Below are 26807 nucleotides of genomic sequence, written 5' to 3' on the forward strand. Positions count from 1 at the left end.
TCAATAAACATGGAATAAGATTAGCATCTTCTCCATATGGCCTGCTTTTCTGACCCCAGAACCAGGAGGATGCTAAACTCTGGACCATGAGTCTTGTCTAGGTTGATTTTTTTTTTTTAAGAATTAAGAAAATTTACGTACAGTTATATTTACTCCTTTATGTATACTGTGGTATGAGTTTTGACAAAGCGTAGTTGTATATGTATGCTGTACCATCAGCATAATCAAAGTTACAGAACAGTAACTGCCCCCAAACAAATTCCCTTTGACTATTCCGTAGTCATACTCTTGCAAACTTGTAATTAGTCATCTCTTTTCTAGCCCTAGTTTTGCTTTTCCAGAATCTCACAGAAATATAAAAGTACATAGTTGTTTCTGGCTGGCTTTTTCAAATTTAGTACAATATATATGAGATTCATCTCTGTTGCTGTGTGTATCAATAATTTGTCCCTTTTTATTACTTGGTAGTATTTCATGCACAAACATGCCATTGTTTGTTTATTCATTCCCTAGCTGAGGGACATCTAGAGAATTTCCTATTTTTGGCGATTATGAATAAAGCAACTACATATAGGTTTTTGTGTACTGTAGGTTTTTATTTCACTTAGGTAAATAGGATAGGAATTGCCAGGACACATGCTAAGTGAATATTTTACTTTATAAGAAATCACCAAAATATTTTCCATAGCAGTTGTACCATTTTGTATTCCCACTAACAACATGTGAGACTTCCAGTTGCTTCACATCCTTGCCAACACTTGGTATTGTCAGGTTGTTTTTTTTTAAATTATTGCTACTTTTTGTCTTTGACATATAGATGTATAGTGTGGGATAGAATTTTTAAACTTCATCTTTTTTAAACCACAATATTTCCATTTTCACATTAAGCCCACACTTTTTCTTCACTTGGAACTTCATATTATCTCTCCTATTAGGTTACCGATTTTCTCGCAGGTAAGGAAACAATCTTAGCCGTCTTTGAATATGTAAAGCACTGCCACCCCATCACAACCACAGCAATTTGCAATAGGCAAATAATACATGCTACTTGAGTAAATGCTACTATATGATCAGATTAGATCAACACAATGACACACTAAAATGCAACCAAAATATAATACAGTATTACTAATTTTATCAGTTGTATATCAAAGGAATTTCAATAAAACTATGTACCTTCCTCCCTTTTTAAAGATATTTCCATTTTAATTTGCTTTTGTGGCTATTTATCTAAGATTTCTGTTTTCTTGCTTTACCAAAGGGAGAATTAAAAATTATGTTACTCAAATATTTGAGTAACAGATTTCTTGTCCTTATATGAAACATCAGATTTTTCTTACTAGTATTTAAGTAAGAGATTATAATTTATTTATTTTACAAATTAGATCAATAATTTTCATTTTTTTATTGAGCTATAGACATATAACATTATATTAGTTTCAGGTGTATGACACGATTTGGTAGTTACAATAGATTGTGAAATAATCACAATAAGTCTAGGTAACCTCTATCATCCTACATAGTTACAATTTTATTTTATTTTTTTGAGTTGAGGATTTTTAAGAACTACCCTGTTAGCAACTTTTAAATACTTAATACAGTATTATTAACTTTAGTCACAGTGCTGTATACACTATATTTCCAGGATTTAATTATTTTATAGATGGAAGTTTGTATCTTTTAACCCCCTTCACCCATTTTGCACCCTCCACTCCTCTGATAACCACCAATCTGTGAGTTTGTTTGTTTGTTTGTTTGTTTTAGATTCCACATGCAAATGAGATCATGTGGTATTTGTCTTTCCCTATCTGACTGATTTCTCTTAGCATAATGCACTCAAGGTCCAACTCTGTTGTTGCAAATGACAAAACTTCCTTCTTTTTTATGGCTGATTAATATTCCACTTTGTGTGTGTGTGTGTTTATCCCTGGGATTTTCTTTATCCCTTCATACTTTGATGGACACTTAGGTTGCTTCCATATACGGCTATTGTAAATAATGAGGTAATGAACATAGGAATGCAGATATCTTTTTGAGTTAATGTTTTTGTTTCCTTTGGATTAACGCCCAGAAGTAGAATTGCTACATTATGTAGTAGTTCCATACTTTTTCCATAGTAGCTGCACCAATTTATATTCCTACCAAGAGAGCACCAGGTTTCCCTTTTCTCCATGTCCTTGCCAACACTTGTTATCTCTTACATTTTTGATAATAGCCACTCTGACAGGTGTGAGCTGATATGTCAGTGTGGTTTTGATTTTCATTTCCCTGATGATTAGAGATGTTGGGCACCTTCTCATGTATGTCTTTCAAAAATGTCTATTTTCTCTGACCATTTTTTAATTCAAAGTTTTGGGCCACTTACTTGTCTTACATGTGCTTTTTGGGTGAGAGAGAAAATGTTGGAATTAAGGACCCACCTGTAAAAATCATATATCCAGTGAGGTGGGGCCAAAAAAGAGGTTGAGAGTCACTGATAAAGACTCAAAGAATCTCGAAAATGGGCTGAACCTCACAAGCTCTGTTGACCAACCACTCATTCATTGCAGGAATTCTGACTATCGTAACTGATTGAATACTTCGACCACTGGTAAGCTGACCGATTCATACAGCACCACTGCCTACATCCCTACAAGTCAAAGAGTCTCAAAACAAAAAAGTAACAATGGGAAGGCAGCTTTTTTCTAACTAAGCTTTTGATTTTCTCTAACATTATATTATACAAATCTTCTGTAGCACCTACGGAAATCTAAAAATGGAGTTTGGAATCTATTGTGGCAGAAAATATATTCATCGTTACATCACCCAGCCATGTGCAGAGTTAATCTCATTAACTTTTATATTGCAAGATGATATATATTTTGAATAGATGTGCTCAGTGGCTTAAATGACATGAATCTTGGAACTTTTTTGTAGATACTCCCGAAACTTTAGTTTTTGAATGAACGTAAACCAACAACTTATAGTTGTGTATAGAAGAAAATTTGTATAAATCTATAGGTGCAAACGTCTTAAACATAATTGATAAGCTGAATAGATTCTGAGTCTTTCAGCAGAGTTCTTGCAGAAATAAAAACCAAGGGACTTTCTGACCTTAGACATTTCTCTATCTATTGGCTAGTTTCTGTGGTTGTTTTGTACTAAGTGTCGGTTTAGCTTAAATGGAAATCTATTTCCAGAATTCCCTTCCCTAGATGGTTCTTCATTACAGTTAGCTACAAGGGAAATTTATGTGAGATTTCGAAGGCAGAAGTTAAGCAGTAGTGTTACTATGCTCGGAAGGACAGTGTGGTTCAACAAGTGCTGTGTGCTGATTTGTCAGCTCACCTTGGTGATGTTAGGTGGCAGTCAGGCTGTGGTCCTTCATCTCCCACCACAGCCTCGTCTCCAGCTTCTGGGCAGGCACATGAACAGTTTTTCAATGAATAGTGCCAGCTCATTCTATAGTTCTCCCAGGTCACTGAGGTTGGAGGAGATAGGGGTGCAACACAGGTTCCGGTTTGTCTTGAAGGTTCCAATCTGTCCTTGCTCAGCTCCACTTCACATCCAGCGTTTCTTCCCAATTGCCTAATCTGCTACCCTATGATGATTTCAGGCCCAACACCAGATATAAAAGCAACTGCTTCCCACAGATTTCTTTATAAGCCCCCACATTGCGTAAGGTTTAAAACTTATAATAAATTCATATTCCATATTACCACAGTGGTTCTGTTTTCCAAACTGGATCTGGCTTCCATTACATCTTTTATATTCAGAATATGTACTTTGTTACAAATATTCTTTTTGTGCATGGCTTCCTTTTTTTAAAAAAAAATAATTATGATAGTATCATATGAAATAGTACTGATTTATTAAGCCCAAGTATGTCATTCTATTTTACATTGTTTTTGAGAAAGGGACTTAGAATATATGCTCTTTTGCCCAATTCTCCTCAAAACAACTGGGCTGGAGGGATTGGAAATTTTCTGGGCTGGAAGGATTGGGAATTTTCTCATAATCAGAGAACGGAGAAAAAACTAACAAAGCAATTTAACTTTGGTGCAATTACCAGAGTTAAAAACCACCTGAGCTAACTAGTTCTTTCTTCAAAATATGTTTTAATATGACACTTGGAAAATTACATTTACTCATGATTAACCATAAACATTAAAAATTTGAAAACAATTTCTCTTAATCAATTTTTATCACAATGTATGTACACTGAAAGTAGATCAATAATGCCATGAGTTCTTCATCCTCTTCAATGTTTCTTAATATTAAGACTTTATGGTCTTTAAAGGCAGGGATACATCTTTTCATCTTTACATCCTCCCAGAGTAGAACGCAGATGTGCCCTTTTTAAACATCAATTGAACTAAGTAAAGAACAAATTTCAGCTTCCTGTTTTTTACAAAAAAGAAAAGAGCAGCAGTGTATGAGCAAACAACCACAACCAACTGTATCCTCTGATGCTTTTCTCACTATTATATAGAAACTCCAGCAGGAAACCACAGCTATATCCTTTCCACTAGCATAGAAAAATCTTATGAATTGCTGGCAAGCATAAAACAGCTCTGTAGACATTACACAAATGCTTGTGACAATTTACACTCACCACAGTTAGATGCTTTACAACATTTTAGCCATGTTTCTCAAGGACAAGTTCCCAAGAAAAAATAGTCATAATAATAGTTACACCTTAAACACTTGTTTGGGGGTAAATTATATAGAAAAACAATAAACACCAGTGACATTCAATTCCTCAATGTAACACACATGCATGCATGCAAAAAAAAACATACAACAAAAGAAACACCTGATAAGTGTTAAAATTCACCATTTGACCCAGACCTGTTAAAATTTCTAACTGACCAAAGATGCATTATCCTCTACTCAAAAGTCATGAAAGTACTAATATTTTTTCTCTTTGTATTCAAAACTACCCAAGAATTAGACCTTTCTAGCTATGAAACACAGAAACCTCTTTGTCCATTCTCATGTATAATCCCATTCAGGATTTGCACAACACATGTTTTAAATTTGTAATATGAGCCTTGAAAATGTGTTTTTATCAATGAAGGGACTTTCCATTGAAGATCTCTTAGTCGTTCAGGAAGTACAAAGAAAAGATTATGGCAGAAGTCCAGGGCTTTCAAGGGCTTAACTTCAATGGGAAACACAGACATGTATATTCATTCACACAGAAGTCAGAGGTACAGAACTCTGTAATCTTTCTTGCATGCCCCTATTACCTAGTATTTAAGTTCACCATATGATGTTTGTTTCATAAGTACACGCGTAAATGAATGAATGCTTGAATGCTTGGCAGTGATGAAGAGGGGGAGATAAGAAGTACCCTCTAAGTTTCAGAAAAGGCTGAAGAAAACTAAAATTCAGAAAACAGGCCCACGACTGAAGGAAAAAAATGCATCACTCTTAAAAAAAAACGATGAGCTTTAGAGCTAGTATTGATCTTAGGGATTTCTGAACCAACCTTCTTATTTCTAGAGAACCTGAGGTGCCTGGGGCAATGACATAATTTCATGTACCACTTTCACAGACTGTCACATTTGTGTACCTCTTTCATGATTTGTGCCTTATGTGCTTCTTATCTACACTATTTTGTACTTAATATTTTTTATTCAATTGACTATAACTCGCACACTAGTTGAAAATATTAGCCTAGTCTTAGGAAATGATATCTGAAAATCAGGTTTGGTGTGCCAGTAATATATTTTTAATCTAGCATACTTAAAAATATACTATTAATTTATTCTTAATGTTATAGTAAAATAAATTCATGACTTAAAAAGTAAATCTATATCCTATCTAAAATCATCTCACAATCCACTGATGTGAATCTCCTGCACTTTTGAAAAGCAATACATTCCACTATACCACCCCCTAGAACAAAGCGCTCGAATTTTGAAACAAAACAAAGTGGTATAGACATTTCCGATTGACGACAGGAGTCCAGTAACAAGACTAATGCCTGTAAGTGACTTGTGTCATTTTTTTTTTTGAACTAGAATCAATGCTTATTGAGGAACTAAAAAAAAAAAAAAAAAAAAAAAAAAGAAAAATCAAAGCAGAAGTCATGGCTTTAAAAATAATCTGTGGATATTCATTTTCAAAACGGACAGAGATATGTATGTCTGTCCTCCTGTCAAGTACCATTAGTTTATTAGAAATGTAGTTTTAAGAAGGAACGTGAGTCAAATTGGTCTCCTGTACATAGATTACCTTTTTTTTAAGCCTTCAATTTGTAACTAGGACACATAACTGCAAGCTACAATCAGGAACTGCTCAACTTTCATAAGTAAATGAATGTCTATGATTAAAACATCAATCGCGGAAACACTAGTTCTATAAATAGTTTCTAAGTCCAAAGTCCACAGGTAGGGCTAAACACAGACACATGCCTGGTTTTTCTCGTTATATGTGTGTATACGCTCGTGTGTGTACATGTGACTCTGTGATATGTATTTGTTTTTTTTCTCTTGAGAAACAAATCTTGTTTGCTGACCATATGTGTCGTCTGGATATTTTGATAAAAAGTTTTGTTTTTCAATTTCACTGCCTGTACAATAAGTTAAAGTTTTAACTTAAGTTGTTTGTCTTTGAACTCACCCTGTTTGTTTAAAAAATGACTTATCACTGATTTAGAAGCTTTCACATTTGATTTTTAAGCAACCTAATATGAAATCCAAGACAGGAGAAATCAGTCTTTAAAATCCTGCCTATTCCTCATATTTTGACTTAGTGTTCATAGTATTAAATAGTACTGTAGTGTAGCAGAGCAGGGAAGTGAAGCACATGGCCTTCAAAGTTGGCCATCTCTCAGTTTGCACACAGCTCAGACGACTACTATCTATGGAACCTTAAGCAAGTTATTTACTCTGTTTCCTGATTTCTAAAATGGAGAAAATGATAGTACAAACCTCATAGATTTGTTTATATGAGAAATGATTTTAGTTGGATGCCACTGGCAGAGAAACCTAAAGAACGAAGTTTTGAAAGAGTTGGAGCTTATTAACTCTATAGATCTGTGGTCTCTCCATCACCCATTTCCTTTCAGTGGCAGGGAGATGGATACAGAGAAATGTATTAGGGGTCTCTTATGCCCTATAATCAAGATAGCAAAGTGCCTTGACCAGCTCCTTTAGTATCTCGTTCCCCCTTTACTTTGCTTTATTTCCTTTCCCCCATATATTTGTGTACCTTTTGTTCTTTTCCACTTGTCAGCATTAGTTCTGTAGTCTAGGTACCCTCGTGTTCTCTTATTTCCTCTGTGCCACTACCTGCTGGGTAGCAAGGCAAGGAAGTTCACCTCGTAGTTGGGATACATACACAGAGATGCAATCATTCACCAGGTATTCCAGAGACATGAATTACCACTTGAACTTCCAGCCTTCTAATCCTGGAGAGGAAGACCAGGGAAAAGTGATAAGAACCACCTTAGAAAGAAAAGGTAGCATGAGAGCATGGGGTATGTCACTTAGCAGCTATGAAAACAGCCAGATATTCTCAGTATTTTGAAATGGGTACATTACCCAATAATGATCGGATTCAAGATTATCCCTCCAGGGTGGAGGTGATCCCTCAGGGTCAAAGCAATAATCTAAAAGAGTGGCCTATAAGCCATCTCAAAATACACTCCTGTGTCACAAACATTTATGAGCAATGACAAAGTACCAATGACAGCAAATAATTTATTAAAAGAATAATTTAGAGCAGTTTTCTGTAATGTCAGTTATTCTAATCTTAATAAAGTAATTTCTATAATAACGTTACTCTCATTCATCTCACTTACATTTGTAGATGTTTTCTTGAATAGAAAAAAAGCAGGGGGGGGGATGAAAAGGTATACTGAGGTTGTGCTATACTTAGGAGGAGGAAATTTCCTAGCTTATATGGACTAGCCACCAGCAGAAACTGAGAAGATTTCTTAATCTATTATTTGCCCCATCTTGGTCACTTTTGCTACCCTCTGTTTCTTAGTTGTTTTTATCAGCATAAAGTAGAAAAATAAAGTAGAAAAGGTGTCCTTTTTTTATTTTTAATGACATTAAGAAAGAATAGTATGGAAAAGACTCCTGTCATTTTCAAGGTGGCCTGGCTAGGAAGAAAGGGACCCAGGTGTGGTGAGCAGGTGGTGAAGCTGTGAAAAGGAACGGAAATTAAGCTGAATTGCTAGGGCCTCCAGGAAGGAAGAGAGAGGTACAGGGGCGGCCTGGTTGGGACAGAGAAAGGAGCCTGGTTCATTAGGCTGGTTGGGGAATTCCCAAGATCCAAACCAGTAAAAGAGCCCACTCTAACTTTGCTGAGCCATATTTATTAATAAGTTTATGTAGTCCAGTGCCTGGGAATTATTGAGAGTTCAGACTCTCAAATAGTTTTATTCAACTTTAAATCCCTAGCATATAGCACAGAGTCTGACATATATATCAAGTACTCAAGTACAAATGTATTAAACTATCCAAGCATCTGTCTTCCTATGTCAGGGCCTTCTGCCAACCCCCTTTCACAGTCTGTGAAATAAATACAGTCTCCTAAATAAATCCCTATTTTCGGTTTAAGGAATGCTTTTCCTTGATTTACAAAGCAGAAGTACTGATGTACTCTCAATCCAATCCAGCTCAGGTTATTAAAACTTTGATCATTCTTCCTGAGACTTAGACTCACGACTCAAAAGCCACAAACCCCAGAGGGATGATCTTTTAAAAACCCATCATTACAATGTTAGACATCAGAAAACCACCAGGGACACAGGAGAACAGTTTCTTCATAAGAGAGCATCAAAGTTTCAGTGTAACTACATTTATGTGATTTAAATTCACTAAGAAAAATTAACTTTATCCCTGAAGAATTTTAATGTCTATGGGCTTTTGCATATTATCAATACCTTTCCGGTGATACGGCATCTAATACTTAAAAGACTGGGACATCATTCTACAAGGAAATGTATTCTCTCTAAAGAAAGCACAGAGAATATGTAGCACTGTGTCCTCTGTTGGCCTTCACTGACACTATTCTCACCACCTCCCTGGAGTGAAGATGTTGAAGCACCGACACTTTCGGATTAATAATTAAATGCGAGGATGTTTTTAGAAGTAAAGTAGGAGGCATGAGGTGGGGGTGGAATATAGCGAAGTGTGCGTGAGGCAGGAAAGTGGCAGCAGAAGTTGAGAGAGAATGGGAGAGTTCAGAGAGCTGTTACTGTTAAGAGTTTTCTCCACTTTAGAGATGTACCTGAGTTTTCCATCTTGTTGTCTCCAAAGGGCTATTTGTCTTGATTTACCACACGAATAAATCAGCCCTGAAACAGTCACCTCATTTCTAACCACATTTGCGGAGCAGTTCCACACTATTAAGTGGCCCAACTGTGCTCTGCAGTGATCTGACTAGCTTCAGCAATGGGTCGAAAGCGTAGCCAATTGCCATCGGTTGACGACCGTTTCTCAGGTGTACAGACACAGCCACAAACGGGATATGCATCAATACTACTTCTGACAGTTTATTCTCAACTGCCAGGCCTACCAAATAGAAGGCAGCATTGCATGAACACTGAGATGTGCTCCGGGGCTTTTAAGAGGCTGTTTATTGTAAGTTTGGTGTATACCTAAAGAGTTGTACATAAGATAAAGATATGGTGCATTTAAAAATTCACAAGGCAATCCAACGCAAAATTGTAGTCATTGGTCAAGTTAAAGAATAAATTATTGTTAACATTGTTGTTTTTTTTTTTTTGGCCATATGTTACCACATATGTAAAAAGCAAGTAATCAAACAAATAAATTTCCACTATAATTTTACTAACAGACCTGGTCAACTCCGTCTGTATTCATTAGCTTTCATAGAATCTACATATTTTGAAGATGGAAACTTTTTAGACGCTCACTATCGTTTATGGGAGTTAACTACATTCAGTGTAATAAAGTCTTTATACAGTTACATTAATTTCATGAGTACAGTCAGAGCATGTTAGAGCTCTATGTTACTGAGAAAACAGCTAGTCCAGGCTTTACCGACTCAGTACCTGTGGGTTTCAGGTAGCTAGCACAAATAAGTGCAGCTGTGGAGGATAAGGGACTTATATGAAGCCTCAACGTCAGAGAGCAATAGGGAGTAGTGGAGACTGCAGTGTAATAAAGAGGTGGCAAACACTGTTATGCAGCTCCAGCCTAGAGAATGTGGGTTGATGTTTCTTTCTTTCTTTTTTCTTTTTTTGTAATAGATCATCTGGTTTTTAACTATTGGCTTAATTAAAAATAAATACCTGCAGGCCAAATAAAATATGACCTTCCTGCTGTGCCCATAGACTGCCAGTTTCCAATTTCTGATCTGGTACCTACATCCTCAAACTTGAGTTCTGGGCAGGTTAAGTGAAGTGAAGTGCACCAGGTCTCTGAGATGCTCATGGCAAAGCATTCTTCTACTCTGAGAATCTATATGTGTAGACAAGAAATCATCCCCCAAGAAAGGAGGTTGTCCAAGCATTTTCACTCGCTTAATCAGAGCTTAGTCCCTGACCTAGACGTTGACAGATTTCTGCTCTCTGATTGCTTTCAGAACATGTTCCGTGTGAAAACAAGATGAATCCTCCACATCCATTTGTCACAAGCAATTTTTACTCATTCAAGGATGCAGGGGAAATGTACATCCATTTATTAACTTCAGGTCTGATTAAAATTCTTACTAACACAAATATTCTCCTTGCTTCATTTTTACCTGCAGTTTTCAAGGAGAAATAATTCATAGGAATCAAACAAAGACATGCTCAGAGACCAACACAACTAAATGTAAAGTAAAATTCATGCCATGTATAAAATAGTAGTTAGAAACAGTAAGAATCATGGAGAAGTTGCTGAAGTAACCGAGCTTTAAACCCTGTTTGGAGGGTTTAAAAGACTGATTTAGGATGAAGAAATGAGCATTTCAAAAGAATGTAATGGCACAGGCAAAGACCAAAGTCAACAAAGTGGAACCCACAATGAATCAAATAACTTTTGTATTTTTGAACAACACATTTTTTTAAAAGTCTATCATGAGAAAGCATGTTCATATTATAGTAAACAAGAAAATAATTTAAAATGTCTACATTATATTCAGTAGCCCTGTACCACACAGTCATAATTCAGAGTGAAATCCCAAAAGCAACACGAAATTCAGAATCCTGATGCTCTTTGCCATACTATACTTATTAAGGCAGACACATAGGCACACACTATTACATTTTAGAAAAATGGTCGACAATAATTGAAAGAAAAAAGATGCTCTGATTCCTCAGAAAATATAGTGACCACAAACACTGAACTCCCCGAAGCATTTAATTTACCCAAAGTTGTACATTATAAGAAAGAGTGTCTCATCATCACAATGTGGTTATTCTAATTTTAGGCTATTTAGAAATCAATATCCTGAAAAAAGAATCAAGAATCCACCCACATAAAACACGTTGATGATTCTGCCTAAACTAGATCTCCCCCTTTGCCAGACCATTTGTAATTCAGGATTAAAAAAAGATTCTCTGCAACTCCTTTTCCTCCAGAAATCAGTAGATGCAAATGTAATTTTTTTAAAAGAGCTCTGGAGCTCTCTGTCCAGCTGTCCGTTACTGAATTAGCAACAGCACTGTGGACCATGGAGGGGCCCGCGACTATAGATTTTCACTCCGTAGGCTTGAGGTTCTTTTCAGGGTTTGCTTGGTTCTGCAAGCGTCACAGGCTATGACTACTGACTGACTAAAGCAATCTTCCTGGGGGTGGCTTGGGTATTCACGGGGTGTGGGGTCGAATAATTATTATTTTTAAATTGAATCTGGTGTGTGAAGCCAAGAAAGTGCCTTGCCTCAGATCACACAGATGATCCCCACAATTTTTCTGCCACATCAGACCCTGGGGACAGAGATTACTGCATTGTCATTTAGAAAGACTCACTGCATTGACTCAAAATTTTGGAGGACGGGCTGCATGAGCATTTTGAGTCCCTGCCCCTCCTCACTCAGGAGACCTCTCTTTAGGCGCTGCTCTTCGCCCCTTAGCTGAGAATCCACCAAGAGGAGGTGTGCATTTTAGCCCCTGCTCTAACAATGATTTAGGACAAGTTAATTAACTTGTCTGGGACTCATCTGTAACAATTTTATCTCCTTGTAAATAAAGGCAGTGATGTCCACTCCTGGCTATTGGAATCCTTTTGGGACCATTGTAAAATATAGATTTCTAAGCCTTACTTTCCAGATTTGTACTCAGAGTCAACAGGTTATAGCATTTAACCTTCCAGCTAAGGGTCAGTTATTATTGCTTGGCAATAATAATTCAGGCCCCAAATTACGTTGCTAGGTTCAAAATAAAGTCAACAATCTAATTACAGACATGAAAAATTACAAAGTTGTTACTGTGTTGCCAACTCCAATATACCCATCTAAAAAGCTGTGAAAAATTTTCTCCCTGGCGTTCAAGACAATAAGTAATCTAAATTGAAAGGGTATACACATTTTTCCCCATGAAATTCAATAAATGTCTTTTCCATTCAAATGCATTCACTAGATGTTTTTATTATTCCAGTCTTGACTCTTATGCAAAAAACTTAGATTATCACTAATCTAAACATTCTGATGTGGAGAAGGATGATGAAAATAGGAGTCCAGGACATCTTTATAAAAAAGTGAATTTCCATATTTGACTGAACTCCAAATCAACTTATTCAAGCACATGAGTCTCTATTTTAATTGGCACTATTCTTCTGGTTAAAGGTACAGCTTTCTGTTAAAGGATATCAATATCATAACATTGTTTTATTCCAGGACAAAGACAGTAAGAGCTGAAAGAAGCCCCAAAAAGGTTTTCAGAAACACAAGTAAAGACTTTGTTCTCTGATTTTTATCTCCTCAAGATAACTATTAGGCTATAGCAAAATACTCGGATATTAATTCCTAAAAGTGATACAAATATATTTAAATACAGATGCTCCTGGACTTAAGGCGGAGTCACATCCAGATAAACCCATTGTTAAGTTGAAAATGTCGCAAGTTGAAAATGCATTTAACACACCTAACCCACCGAATATCATAGCTTAGCCAAGTCCACCTTAGACATGCTCATAACACATTAGCCTACAGTGGGGGAAAATCCTCTAACACTGAATAGAGTGTAGACTCTCAGTTGTTTACCCTCATGTCTGTGGGGCTGACTGAGAGCCGCCACTCGTTGCCGCTGTCCAGCATCACCAGAGCGTTCTTCCGCATTTTGCTAACCCGGGAAAAGACCAAAATTCAAAATTCGAAGTACAGTTTCTACTGAATGCATCTGGCTGTTGCACCATCGGAAAGTCGAAAAATCGTTAAGTCAAACCATCCTCAGTTGGGGACTGTTTGTATTTAACTAACATGATGGACAAATCACAGGGCATCCGGAAGAGAAAATCGAGCCGATTCTGCCCTTCCTTTTGGGGGTCTGGGCACAGTCTTTTAGCACAGCACTTTGCACCTATGAGGGACTCAAGAAAGGACACTTGCTTAAGAGAATGAAAGGATTTGCTCAACTACACTCACCTGATCACCCTTGCCCCCTGTGCTAAAGATTGTACTTGTGTTTTGAGAAATGAAATACTCATGCTACAAGGTGGTGTATTATGTAATTTTAATAGTTCAACCATGACATTCAATTGAAACAAGGCCTAGCCTGGAAATTATTGCAAAAGAAATAAAAAGATGGCAGGAAATGACAGGTTGATGACGTTATGGCCATTCTGTCCAGATATTCTTAAAGTAGCCATATGAGGAAAAGACATCTTAGATATAAAATAAATAGCAACTCCTGAGTGATATTTTCATCTAAACAGAAATTCTCCTGCAATTCTCTTTCCACAGCTTGATGTTCATTTTCACTTTTTCTAAATGATTCTTAAATAAGCCTATTACACCACCTCATTCTTTACCTCCTCCCTCTGTGTCATCAGCTTCACTGACGACCCACATGGATCCATTTTTCATAAACTAGCTCAGGTTCCACCTGCTCTTTGAAGCCTGTCTAGTTTAATTCAGTACCCAAGGATCTCCCTCTCCTCTAACTGTACGACCATGAATTTCCTGCCACGAATTTCCTGGTAAGTCATAATGTTTTGCCTTTCTCCAGGCAATTCTGCTATTCAGAATTTTACGTAAATGCTTGTGTATACAATCTCCTCGTTGACTCTTGGGGCCTTGCAAACTGAAAGTCTCTCTTCTTTGTATCACTTAAAGCAGTAACTTTCAGATTTGGGAGAACATGATGCATAATAAGATATGTTTTTAGATCATAGTCCAGTGTGTACTTACATATAAATATACATTTAATTAAAAAGTTCAATGAACAATACTTATTTACCCTTCTGTTCTGTTTTACTCTATTTTTCGAAAATAAAATGATTTCATGCACAGTAAACTGATTTCACATGGGTTACAACCAGTTCTAGAAAGGCACTTCTTGAATACTGTAGAACTGCTGTATTTATTTCCTTCATTGAAAAATAATTTTAAATTGTATGTGGCTTTTTGGTCTCTCTTTAGCCCATGTTCCTGAGTTACTTTTTTATTCAGTCAGTTTCTCTTTTGGAGTCATCTGGGACAATGAAATGGGTTAGAATAGACAGTATTTTTCATCCTTTTGTCCTGAGTACTGTGGTCATAAAAATAAGATTCCCTGCATTTCTATAAAACTCATCTCTGTAAAAGCCAAATCTCCATTCCCTCATTCTCTTGTATTTTCACAATATGCAAAGTAGGTGGTAGGTAGACATTTCATACATGAAGATATTGAGGCACAGATAATTATGACTTTCTCAAGAACATATCTCTCTTTTAAACAGGCTATTATAAATTAAGGTAAATATGACTTCTAGATATTTGAAGCATATAAACTTGGGTAAAGTGAACAACATAGAGCCTCAATATGAATGCATTTCCTTAACTTCTCTGGATCAAATAGTTGACTGACCAGATGAGTTAACGGCTCTTCTGGACTTCAGTCTGAGGATGGATCCACTTCCTTCTCTACCCCCATCTGTCCATCTTTACCTATTCACAGTTTTTCAATCACCTCGAGCTACTTACTTGTTCTTGGGACTTTGTATATTGGGTCACGGTACCAACTTACAAAGAATGACGGTACCAGGACTGTCATTCTCTGTCCTCTTTACCAGACTAGTTTCTGTCTTCCTTCAGGTCCCTGGGAGCTGACCTTGTCCTCTCCACCTCCACAACTTGGCCTCTCTAACACTGTGTGCTCACCTTGGCATTGCACTTAACTAGCTGTTTCTCCCCGTCTCCCAAGTTTTGCAGGCTGAGACTGTGTCTTGTTCACTTTTCAGTTCCACAGTCTAGTACCATGTTTAGTTCAGGATAAATGTACATTGAATGCATGAATGGATCAATGAATGAGTGCATAAAGGGTAGAAACAGCTGCCACTGAAAAAGCTCAAGAGTGAGCTGGTACTGGAATTGCATGTCTTGACTCCCTGAGGCCAATGTTTTATGATTTTGAGATTCTATGACCAATATTTCAGTGCTTCCCCTAAGCTACAGATTTTGTGACTGGAAATTCATACAGTGAAGGATAGGTCATATATTCTTTCAAGTATATTTGAGGCACAGTCAAGGAAATGTTGCAGGGACAAATAATTAAGTGTATTGGGCAAGTGTACTGAGGCAATCAAAACGAGTCCACATTTTAAAAACAGCTTGTTGGAACCCACCCCTATCTCTAATTGAGACTGGTTTGATTTGTGTTATGCTTCAGACCTCTACTTCCCATACTAAGCTATGCACTTAAGATTTTTGTCCTCATCATTTTCATTAAAGTCTAGTTAGTGATTAGGTGAAGACTCACCATACCACAACACACTCTCCATAGATCTCCATGACTTCCTCTGTACTGTTTCCAAAATAAATTCCAATGATATGACATTTAGATTTGCAAGGGCAATTACTACTTTTTTTTTCTGTTTATAAATCCACAACCTATTCTCCCCACTAAATACACACACAAACTTGACAAAAGTTCTTTGTGATTCTAATCCAAAAGAACATGCATTAATGCAAAGTCCTGCCGTTTGCAGATAGCAACAGAGAAGATTTTCTTCTTTATGCTGTGACTCATGTATCTTTATTCTCACAATTGTTACTCAGGGCAGGCCAATGGAGAACACAATGGAAAAGAAAGAATAGTTTATAACTGGAAAATAAGCATATTTGGGAGAAGTACACTCAAATCATTATCAAAGTAAAATGTGCAGCAGCACCAACAAGAGCAAACAAAAGCCCACGCAAGGGATGTGTAAATATTTCATGAAGCTAAGCCTTAATCAACTCTCTCTCCAAATCTTCCTGGTGTTGTAAACACTTCAGTTTCTTCCAGTCCCACCATGACCCAGATTCCTTGCAAAAACAAAATGCAAACATGGACCAATAGATCTTTAACAAATGTGTTGTGAAAAATATTTAGATAGAGTATATCCAAGGTATTGCTTTAAGAAGAAGATATCTTAATAAAAGGTGTTTTCTTCTTGGTGACTCTCAGAGCTCCTGTTCTACCCTCCCCCTCCAAACCGTTGCTACAGCCCCACCGCCTTTGCTGTTTTCTGGTCATTCAGATCATCTTAACCTTGAACTGCCTCCACTCCAAGCAGAGATTTCTCCCAATGCCCATCCAGAAGGCCCTTTAAACAAAGATTTGCTGTCTTGCCACCATCCAAAATTCACTTTCCAGTGTCTAGGTACCCCTCTATTTTTTCCCTTTCACTGTCCACTGTTGCGTCTTACATTTTATCTTTATCTTTTAGATCTGCATGGATAGCATGAAGATCTGTTGTGTGTATCGGTTGACGGTAATCTTCAGATATTTTCTAAAATTCATCTCCAAAGAACCATTTATATATATAGCCTCTAGTATTGACCCTGATTTAATCTGGTTCCAAAGTTCACCTCTAGATACTGAACAGGTTTCTACAGTGATTTCCCCTTATCAACCTCTAGCCCTTCTTCTTCTCTCACTGCCTATCTCAAGAAAGACTACATATATATATGTGGATATATACACACACATATATATATATATATATATATATACACACACACACATATATTATATAAATCATACAATATATACAATCTATATGATATATATTAAATATATGTTTGTATATACACACATGAACGCATATATATTGTATATAACTATAGTGTTTTGACCTTAAGGGGAATATTCAGAAAAATGACAAACATGCCAGGGTAGTATTGACACACACACACCTATTGAGATATTCATAGTGTGCAGACCTCATTGATTACAAATCCCCCCCCCCCCACCCAGGAACAAGTACCTAAGTGTCTTCTCTCATTTACCTTCAAAGCCAGAGCCTAAGGGAGCAATGACCTTGCAGAGAAATTTATCATCTGCGAGAAAGACAGTCCCTCCTGGAGCACAGGATGGAATGGAGACAAGAGCAACAGGCGAAGGGTCACCAGACAAAATGTGGGACCGAACCCATTCCCCATCAGTACCAAACACGCCTCTGCTCGGGTCCCCCGGGGTTGGACGCTGGGCAGAGGTGGCTCCCGGGGAGTCTTCTCCCGGGGCTGCGGGTCGCCTACCTGCTGTCTCCCGGCTCTCCCCAGAGCGGCGGGGGCACTGCCTGCGCTGTGGCGGGGGCTCCCCGTCGCATATCCCCGCCAGCGGCTTTCGGCGCCACACGGATGGCTTCGGTGTGCTCGGGAGCGGCGGTCCTTTTCAGACCTGTTCCGGGAGCGAGCTGGGTGCTCGCAGGAACCGAAATTACTATGCAAAGAGCAGAGGCGGCGCGCTGAAGCCGGGCGGAGACCGCGGGGCCGCCCCCACCGCGGGACTGCAGCCGGGGCCGCTGGGCACCGAGCCAAACGGAGGTGGGATTTCAGGTGTGGGGCTGCTCATCTGTCAGGCCCGGGTGCGCGCATCTGTCCACGCAGGGCAGAGCTGTGGGGCCTGAGCATCCACGCAAGGGGAGGCAGCTTCGCTTCGCAGGCAGCGGCGGCAGCCACAGCCGTAGCAGCAGGACACCGAGCTCCGCCCCCACCGCCCCCCAGCCCAGCCTTCTCCGTCCGGGGGGCAGGGGATGCCCGGAGGCTGCCGCGCGCCAGCGGGGGGTAGCTCGGCAGGGGCTGGCAGGTTACTGTTCTGCTGCGAGGAAACCGGCAGCGACGGAAAGTTAGGAAGGGAATTAAGGTAGAGGGCTGGGGCCGAGAGCGTCTCAGCAGGAATTTTGGTCCTTTCTCCCTCCTACAGGGCATCAGACTCCATGGCTATGTCTAGACTCTAGCAGACGGTTTCTAATAAAACCATGTACGGTGAAGATCTGAAATCCAGAAGGCTACCTGACGCTTAATACGTGTTGCAAAATGAACAGTATACTGTGTATTTGGGGGTGGCATGGCTGGCGGTGTTCCTGTACCCCTCCCCAAATCGCCACCACCACCTCCCTTCCGTGGGCATGGATGGCTTTGGCAATCTTTCCTGCCGAGTGGCTCCAGCAATCCTGAATGGATGTGTAGTATGGTTAGCCACTGTAGACGGTGCAGCACGATACAATGAAAAGAACTATTATTAACCGAGTATTTGTTGGCAGGCACTGTGCAAACTGCCTTATACGCAGCCTCTCTAATTCTCAAAACAACCCAATGAAGCCAGTGTTCTCCATTTTATTGATGAGAAGAAAACAGGCTTGGGTGATTTAGACACTTTGCTCGAGGTGACACAATAGTAACTTGCACAGCTGGGATTCAAACGACTCCAACTAGTACACAGCACACACGCATGGATCTTGTCAAAATGCAGATTCGGATTCAGAAGGTGTGGGGTGGCCTGAGGATCTGCATTTCCACTAAGCTCACCGCTGATGCTCATGCTGGTGGCCAAGCGACCACATTTTCTATGTTTCTTCTTTCATGCCAGCTCTAGTCAATGGATAGCCACTCCCTGAAGGTGGGTTAAGAAGGATTCTAAAACTGTACCTTGGCCCCGAGGCAGAGGGTGTTGCAATCAATTATCCACGTTCATTTGGGTGATGGAGGGAATGTTGTGACAAATGTGCTGGGTGGTCATCCCTGCAGTTGGCCCCTTCTAAAACAACATGTTTGTTGTTTTATAACCACAGAGGTGGTTATAGTGTAATTTTTATTGTCACACTAAGGACAGATGTCTTCATTCTAGTTCTCGCCCTCAGTAAGAAAACCTTAAGTCAAAGTTTTATACCTAACATTTGCATAACACAAAACGCTTTACAAAGTGCTCACATGAATAACTGAGTCTGTCTTCAGTCTTCATAACCACACTGTAAGACAGGTATAATTTCACTTTATGGGAAGGAAACAGGTAGAGTGATTTTCCTGAGATAATCCTGAGAGCATAGGGTAGGGGCTAAATTGTGACAGATCTCAAGTTCAGGGATGTTTTTATTCTATCACTGTATTAGTTTTCTATTGCTACTGTAACACTTTACCACAAATTACTTAGTCTGCAATAATAATAAAGATAATAATACCTCCTGTCCACATAGTTCCGAGTAATTTACCAAACACGTCTAATATATTTTCAGTCATTTGACCTTCTCCCTTCTTCCTCCAGACAAGCAGGCAGATACACACACACACACACACACACACACACACACACACACACACACACACACGGAGAAGGAAGTACAAGCCACTTCCCAAAGAGATCTTCTTGAGCACTCTATGTAAAATAGCAGTTTCCCTCCACATTTAAGTGTCATTCCTTCTATCCTCCTTACCCTGCTTTAAGTTTTTTCCACTGGATTTACATCTACATCTTGATTGAGTATATGTTTATTGTACGTCTACTGTTTATAAGGGCAGAGACTTTGTCTCCTTTGTTCACAGCTATATTCCTATTGACTAAGGCAGTGTCCAACACTTATTAAGTGCTCAGTAAATATTTGTTGAATGAATCATTATCCACAATTTACAAATCAGAAACCACAATGTTAGATGCTTAAATGATCTTCACTATGTCCCCGAGTTGTTAAGTGCCTTTACAAAGACAAAAGTCCAATGTCAGTCCAATGCTTTTTTGATACTGTTTCCTTTTTGAGGGAAAGCTTGTTAGTGGTATTTAAATATGGGCAGCAATGTGTTTTAAAAACACAAGAATTTTAGACTAGAGTCTTCTCTAAATGTTTCATATTTCCTAAAAACGTCTTCTGCTTAGCGGGATTGCCAAGAAGTAAGGCAGGGTGGCCTTACCAACAGTAGATTCTGGATGGCTGCCATCAGTTCTGCATCACTTGGCACTGAGTAATACTGTAAGTTGTTTGTAATTGTTCTCCAGTTAATTCATGCACAAAGTGCATGTCTTGACACTCTCTACTATATAGGCTTTTTGGGCTCGAGGACCATAACTTTAACTTCTCTTATATCCCTGTATTCTGCCTGATACAAGATTCTAAATAGATTTATCACTGCATGGTTACAAAATGGCTGCTATCACTCCAAAAATGATATCCTTACAAATCACAATTAAGGCAATATAGAAGATCCGAATATGCCACCACAAAATATGCCACTTTGGCATTAGGATTATTTTGAGCTGGAGGCAAATGAAAACCAACAGATGCAGGAAAAAACCTGCCATCTTGGAGCTAACCTTATCTGACTAAAAGTAGATACTTCTGAGATACGAAGACAGTGATAAATCACTTCTGGGGAAGTTATATGGCCATAAAGAAGATGAAAAGTCAGCACTGAGTCTGCAAACAAATAACCCATGTCTTCCTTTAGGTTCCCGACTTCCTACAGTTTGCCACCCCTAAAAGTCTACAACCATTTTCCTTTGTCTTGTCACTTCTCTACAAATTTATTGTTTTTTGTTAAGATGCTACCCTGTTTCCCCGAAAATAAGATGTAGCTGGACAATCAGCTCTAATGCGTCTTTTGAAGCAAAACTTACTATAAGACCCAGTGTATCGTATCGTATCGTATCGTATCGTATCGTATCGTATCGTATCGTATCGTATCGTATCATATCATATCATATTATATTATATTATATTATATTATATTATACTGGGTCTTATCTTAATTTTTGCTCCAAAAGATGCATTAGAGCTGATTGTCTAGCTAGGTCTTATTTTCAGGGAAACATGGTACATAGGCCCAAGTTCTAACCACTCCTTTGAATTACTCATCACTGAGTTTCTCCTGCATCTATGTACGCTACACTTGTTAATAAATTATTTCTTTTTCTTGAATCATTCTTTTGTCTGTTTAATTTGCATAGTTGTAGCCAGTAACCTAAGATGGTAGAAGAAAAAGTTATTTTATTTTCCTTCTCTAGAATAGGAAGAAAAGAATTCCAGTGGAAAAAGGAAACTGTTTTCATGAAAGAAAAAATATTTTCCAGAACCCACTCTTCTACTTCCAAGTCATTGGCCAGAATTCAGTCACCATATCACCCAGGGAGGTTTTGAAAGTGAGCACCGATAAAGGAGGAATGTGCTTGCCTTGATTTTTCTAGGACACACATCTTGGTGACCCAATCAAAACTGAGGTTCTGTTAGTAAGAGAGAAGGAAGATAGGCTCTAGGATTATCTCTTTTCACAGAGAATCAGTATAGAAACACTGAAGCCTCACAGTAAGGTCCATTTTTATGTTACCTGACTGCGTTTGGATTTCTGGAAGAACACAGCAAGCCATATAAATCAGGCTCCTACTTATTTCCCTCCCTCCCTCTCTTCCTTTATGCCTGCTTCCCTACCTCCTTTCCTTTTCCTTCCTTCCTTTCTCCCTCCCTTTGCATACTAAATAGCCTTCTGCAACATCATTTTTTGTCTTACTTAGTATTCTGTTGTATACTTAATCAATGTCCTACTGTCAAATGTTTAGATTATCTCCATCTGGAATACTTTTAAGGTAGGCGTGTTCAATTGACTGGATAAGAGACACTCAAATCACTGTTTCTCTTGTTGCTCCCTAAATTTACATGTTTTTATTCCTGCAACAGGAGTTTTTAGAACACACTAGTATATCATTCCACCATTTAGCATTTGATCTGGGATTAACTTGGGATAAGAAGGAAAATCTGCTTTTTCCTCGGCAGGGCTCTCATAGTGGGGTATTCCTGACAGACTGGGGATGGTTCTGGTTTTTAAAGGTACAAAATAGCTGCTAAACACAAATCAACTGCTTCATTTGGTATTAGACTAAAGGTTCAGGAATATGTGCCAATGCTGGAAGAAGGGGTACAAAGGAGGAGTTAGTATTTTCCTCTAATGAGAAAAATAGGTCATGGATAGATTAGATAGATAGATAGATAGATAGATAGATAGATAGATAGATAGATAGATAGATAGACAGACAAGCTAGTGTGGAAATTATCCTTTGACTGGGATGACTTAAAAGTCCCTGCCTTCCTCTTGCTCTATGTCACTACAGACCTCAGGCTTTTTACCACATAATCTCAAGCTTTTCAGCTCAGAAGACAGGTCTGAACATAAAGGGCAGGAGACTTGCACCCTCCTGCTGGTGCAATATGGAAATAATCTCACTGAATTTCCACATCAAACATGGAATGACTGAGTTGGGCCTGGAACCACCACCTCTGCAATGATGATCAACCTTCCTTTCTGTTCTTCATCAAGTTTTCTTGGCCCATATGGTCCCATTTCTGCCTTGTTTCCCAATAACACTTTATCCACTGTTATTCCTGACCCTTATTTGAGACCCTGACCCTTCTTAGCCCTTGCCTGCCTTTTTTTTCTCCAAGGACAATGGACTGATATTACCTAGGTGCAACTTTTCCAGTAATACGGTGAAGTCCACCTCTAAATTAGATGGACGTCCTGGAAAGAGAATGCAACTAGCATGTGGCTTCAAGTATAACCACTATCTAGAGACTGATTGTCCTGCCTTATTTATTTGTAGGACTGCTCTACTTCCTCTCCACCCTCATCACCTTAAACAAAGATGCTAACTTGTATAATAAAATTTGCAGCTTTCTTTCAGATACTATTACCTTTTTCCTGAGTCCGGGCCAGAAACCAAGTTAATTTCCCTAGTGCAAATTTCCCTCCTTCTCCATATTGCTGAGATCACCAGTATTCTCTATAAAAATTTAAAAAATATTCAACAGCACCCATCAACTAATGAATAGATAAGTATAATAAAATGTAGCATATCCATACAATATATTACTTGACAATAAAATGAACTAGATATTGGTACATGCTCCAATTAAAAATTGGGAAAAGGATCTGAATAGACATTTCCCCAAAAGAAATATGGGCAATAAGCACATGGAAAAGATGTTCAACAGCACTAGCTATTATGGAGATGCAAATCAAAACCACGATGAGATATCACCTTACACCCATTAGGATATCTACTATCAAACAACAGAAAGTAACAAACGCTGGTGAGAATGTGGAGAAATTAGAACGCTCCTAATTGCTGATAGGAATGAAATATGGTACAGCTCCTTTGGAAAACAGTTTGGTCCCAAAAGTTTAAACATAGAGGTATCATATGACCCAACAATTCTACTCTAAATATATACCCAAGGGAAATTAAAACATATTAGCCAAACAGTGCAAATAATCCAAATATCCATCAACTGAAGAATGGATAAATAAACTAGAATTTTATTCAGAAATAAAAAGGAACAAATATTGATACATGCTACAGTGTGGATGAACCTTGAAAACGTTATGCAAAGTGAGAGAAGCCAGTCACAAAAGGCCGCATGTTATAGGATTCCATTGATATAAAATGTCCTATGGAGACAGAAAGTAGACTAGTGGTTCCTAGGGCTGGAGGGCTGGAGGGAGATGAAAAATGGGGGAATGACTTCCAATGGATATAGGATTTATTTTAGGGGAGATTAAAATATTATAAAATTAGATAGGGGTAATGGTTGCACAATCTTGTGACTATACTGAAAACATTGAATTGTAGACTTTTAAAGGATGATTGTATGGTATGTGACTTACATGTCAATAAATTGTATCTCAAAAATTACACATTAATAAAAAAGCTGTTTAAAGATATTATTTTTACAACTAGTTTATCCTGATGGAATGCTTTCTAAGAATTCTTAACTCCACTTATTATAAGGCTGAGCTCATGAGTAACCTTTTCATCTATAATTAAGTTTCTTTGGCGTATTATCCTGATCAACGACGCTCAACCTACCCAGTGTGTCAACCTATAGAAATAAATTGATACTCTGGTTTACATGCCCATCTATTGTGAGTTTTTCCAGTTCAAATAATTTCCCTATAGTTTGGTCACATGTAGGGTGGACTGGTAGAACGGATTTTAGCAAACTGCAAAGCTAAATACCTGGCCTGTGTTAGACTGACACTGGGACTATGTCCCCAAGAGACCTTGCCTAAAATAGCCAGCCAGTCAGTCAGCTGGCCACTTGCTCTTTCTTTTTTGACAGGTCTAACCCATAGCATAGTAGGTGAAATATTATTTTTTCAATGAAGAACTATAAAGAATCCTGGTGGACATTTGTAGTATTGCATCACGAAAGAAAAATAAGCGAGCAATAAATTAAAAATAAGATAGAGTTCCCAATTTTTTTGGTAATGGATGTGAAAATATTGTGAGAATAAATAAAAGTTGGCATTTGCATTGCCACTACCTCAATCATTAATAAGGACTGAATCAATGAGTGAATAAACACACACCGCAAACGTAATACGGTTTGTGGATTAATGAATGTATTCAGTTGCTCCAGATTGGTTAAGTTTATCTAGTTATCATGAAATTGCACAACTTAAGAAGTACAACATAAATTGCATTCTATGAAATGGTGCCTTCTGGATTTGTACAAAATGGAAAGTCTGATTTATCTTACAGCTCTTCTAGAATTGTAGGGGAACCAGAAACCTCAAAGAAAAGTGGTTTTTCATATTCTACCTTTCCTCTTACTTCACCCAAGCGTAGAATTGTACCAGGTACCTCACTTTGATTTCTGAAAACTGAAGTCACTACTGTGCTTATTACTAATGAGTTAATGGGGCTGTCTGTCTGTCAAGACCCCATAGAAATTTAAGCTGTATTTGGTTCATACAGACTTATAGACTGATATGCATTGGTGGCTATTTTAACATTATGATATTCAGTTGGCTTAGTTTTCTATGGTTTGTCTTCACCAGGATCTGGCAGCTGAGACATTACTGATTTTCAGGTGAGACTCCAAATGGAAATGGGCTAAATGCCTTTTGTGGATTCATATCCAGTTTGGCCACCATGTCTTAAGCCTGCTTTCTTGGCATGGGTGAAAACAGAACTAAGCATATAATCAGTCCTTAAAGTGCAAGTAAAATGGTAACAGAACTTCTTAAAGATATGATTCCCTACCCTGGAAGACATGGTTATTAACCACGCTAAATATATATATATATATATATATATATATATATATATATATATATATATCACAGAAAATTACGTACATGTACATAGGGTATCCCTAAAGTATAGATACATAGATATTTTATTTTTTGTAGATTGAAAGTGTCTCTGACAAGATTACATTTGTTTATTGTTACCAGATTTTGTGGAAACCTTTAATACACATGAAGGATGAATGCAAGAAAAAACTTCTCTAGTTAAGAAAATTACTTGATTTTCCTAATCACCTAAGGGATAATTGTTTCTATTTGTTATTTCCAGGAGTAACTTATCTCCCCATTTATCCATTACTATAAGGAATCTTATCATTTCCCTGTAAGACATTCCTAGAAGTTATATAATAAAACATATCAATGTGAAGTGGATCTTTTTCCCTATGGCAATAATGTTACCATTAGGCCCAGCTTCTCTGATCATGAATTCAACAACAAAATGATTCAGAGTTAAAAACTAACAAATACTAAAATCTCTACAGTCATTTAAAATTATGTTCTAAATTCTGTAAAATGACATAGTCTATAAAACGATGTAAATGTATCCATCAATTACTCAAAGAATCTCAATGTACTACAAAGTACATACATAATACTTAACTATTATAACTTTACTGCATCATAATGACTTATTTAAAACAAATAGTCCAGCTCTATATTAATTATACATGATTTGAGGAATAATTTTGCTTGCATTCTTATGATTCAGAAGGAGTTGGGAGGAATAATACTTTACCAAATTCTTACTAAAATTTCTTAGGGAAGTTTGAGCAGATATTTTTTTTCTTAGTAAATATTCCTGCTGTAAGAAGAAGTTGTCTTCAAAAATCATTGAACAGTTCTGACTAGGAGACTTCTGTTACGCTTCTCTCATATGACAGACACCATAGCAGGTGATGAGGACGCAAAATTGAATAATACACAGCTCTGCCCAGGAGGAATTCATAGGCCTGTGTGAGAGAGAGATGCATAAGCAATTGATTTCTATTCAGGCATGAGCTGTGCATGAGGAGCTATAGAGCACAGGGCAGCTGGAGTTTTGGGACAAGAGAGGATCCTCAAAATGAAACTTAAATTCAAGATGGATAGGAATTAGTGGGCTGAAGAAGTAGAACGAACAGGAAGTATTTTAGAGAGAGGATAACTTGGGCTGTGCTCAAGATTGGGTCATTAGAATAGAGAGGCACTGCAGTATTTACATGTATAAAGCCTTATTAAGAAACAGTTCATTTAATAAAATGTTTATGAATGTTTTATTATGTATCAGGCAATATTCTAGGTACAGCAAGTACAACAATTTGCAGACCAAAGTCCCTGACCTTTACACTCTAGTGGGGAGACAAAAATTGAGTAAACAAAACAAATATATGATACAATGTCAGAT

The 26807-nt window shown here is 37.9% G+C and overlaps 1 protein-coding gene across 1 annotated transcript in view; it reads right to left on the reverse strand.

Annotated features, from left to right (window-relative positions):
* Positions 1-17950, reverse strand: part of GPRIN3 (GPRIN family member 3) — a 66195-nt gene extending 48245 nt beyond the window's left edge. The window contains exon 1 of the mRNA XM_081071003.1: positions 17609-17950. The gene's annotated coding sequence lies outside the window, so the exon portion shown is untranslated. The remainder of the gene's footprint in view (positions 1-17608) is intronic.
* Between the last annotated feature and the right edge of the window lie 8857 nt (positions 17951-26807).

The sequence above is a fragment of the Rhinolophus hipposideros genome (genome assembly GCF_964194185.1).
Source record: "Rhinolophus hipposideros genome assembly, chromosome: 1".
Taxonomy (NCBI): Eukaryota; Metazoa; Chordata; class Mammalia; order Chiroptera; family Rhinolophidae; genus Rhinolophus; species Rhinolophus hipposideros.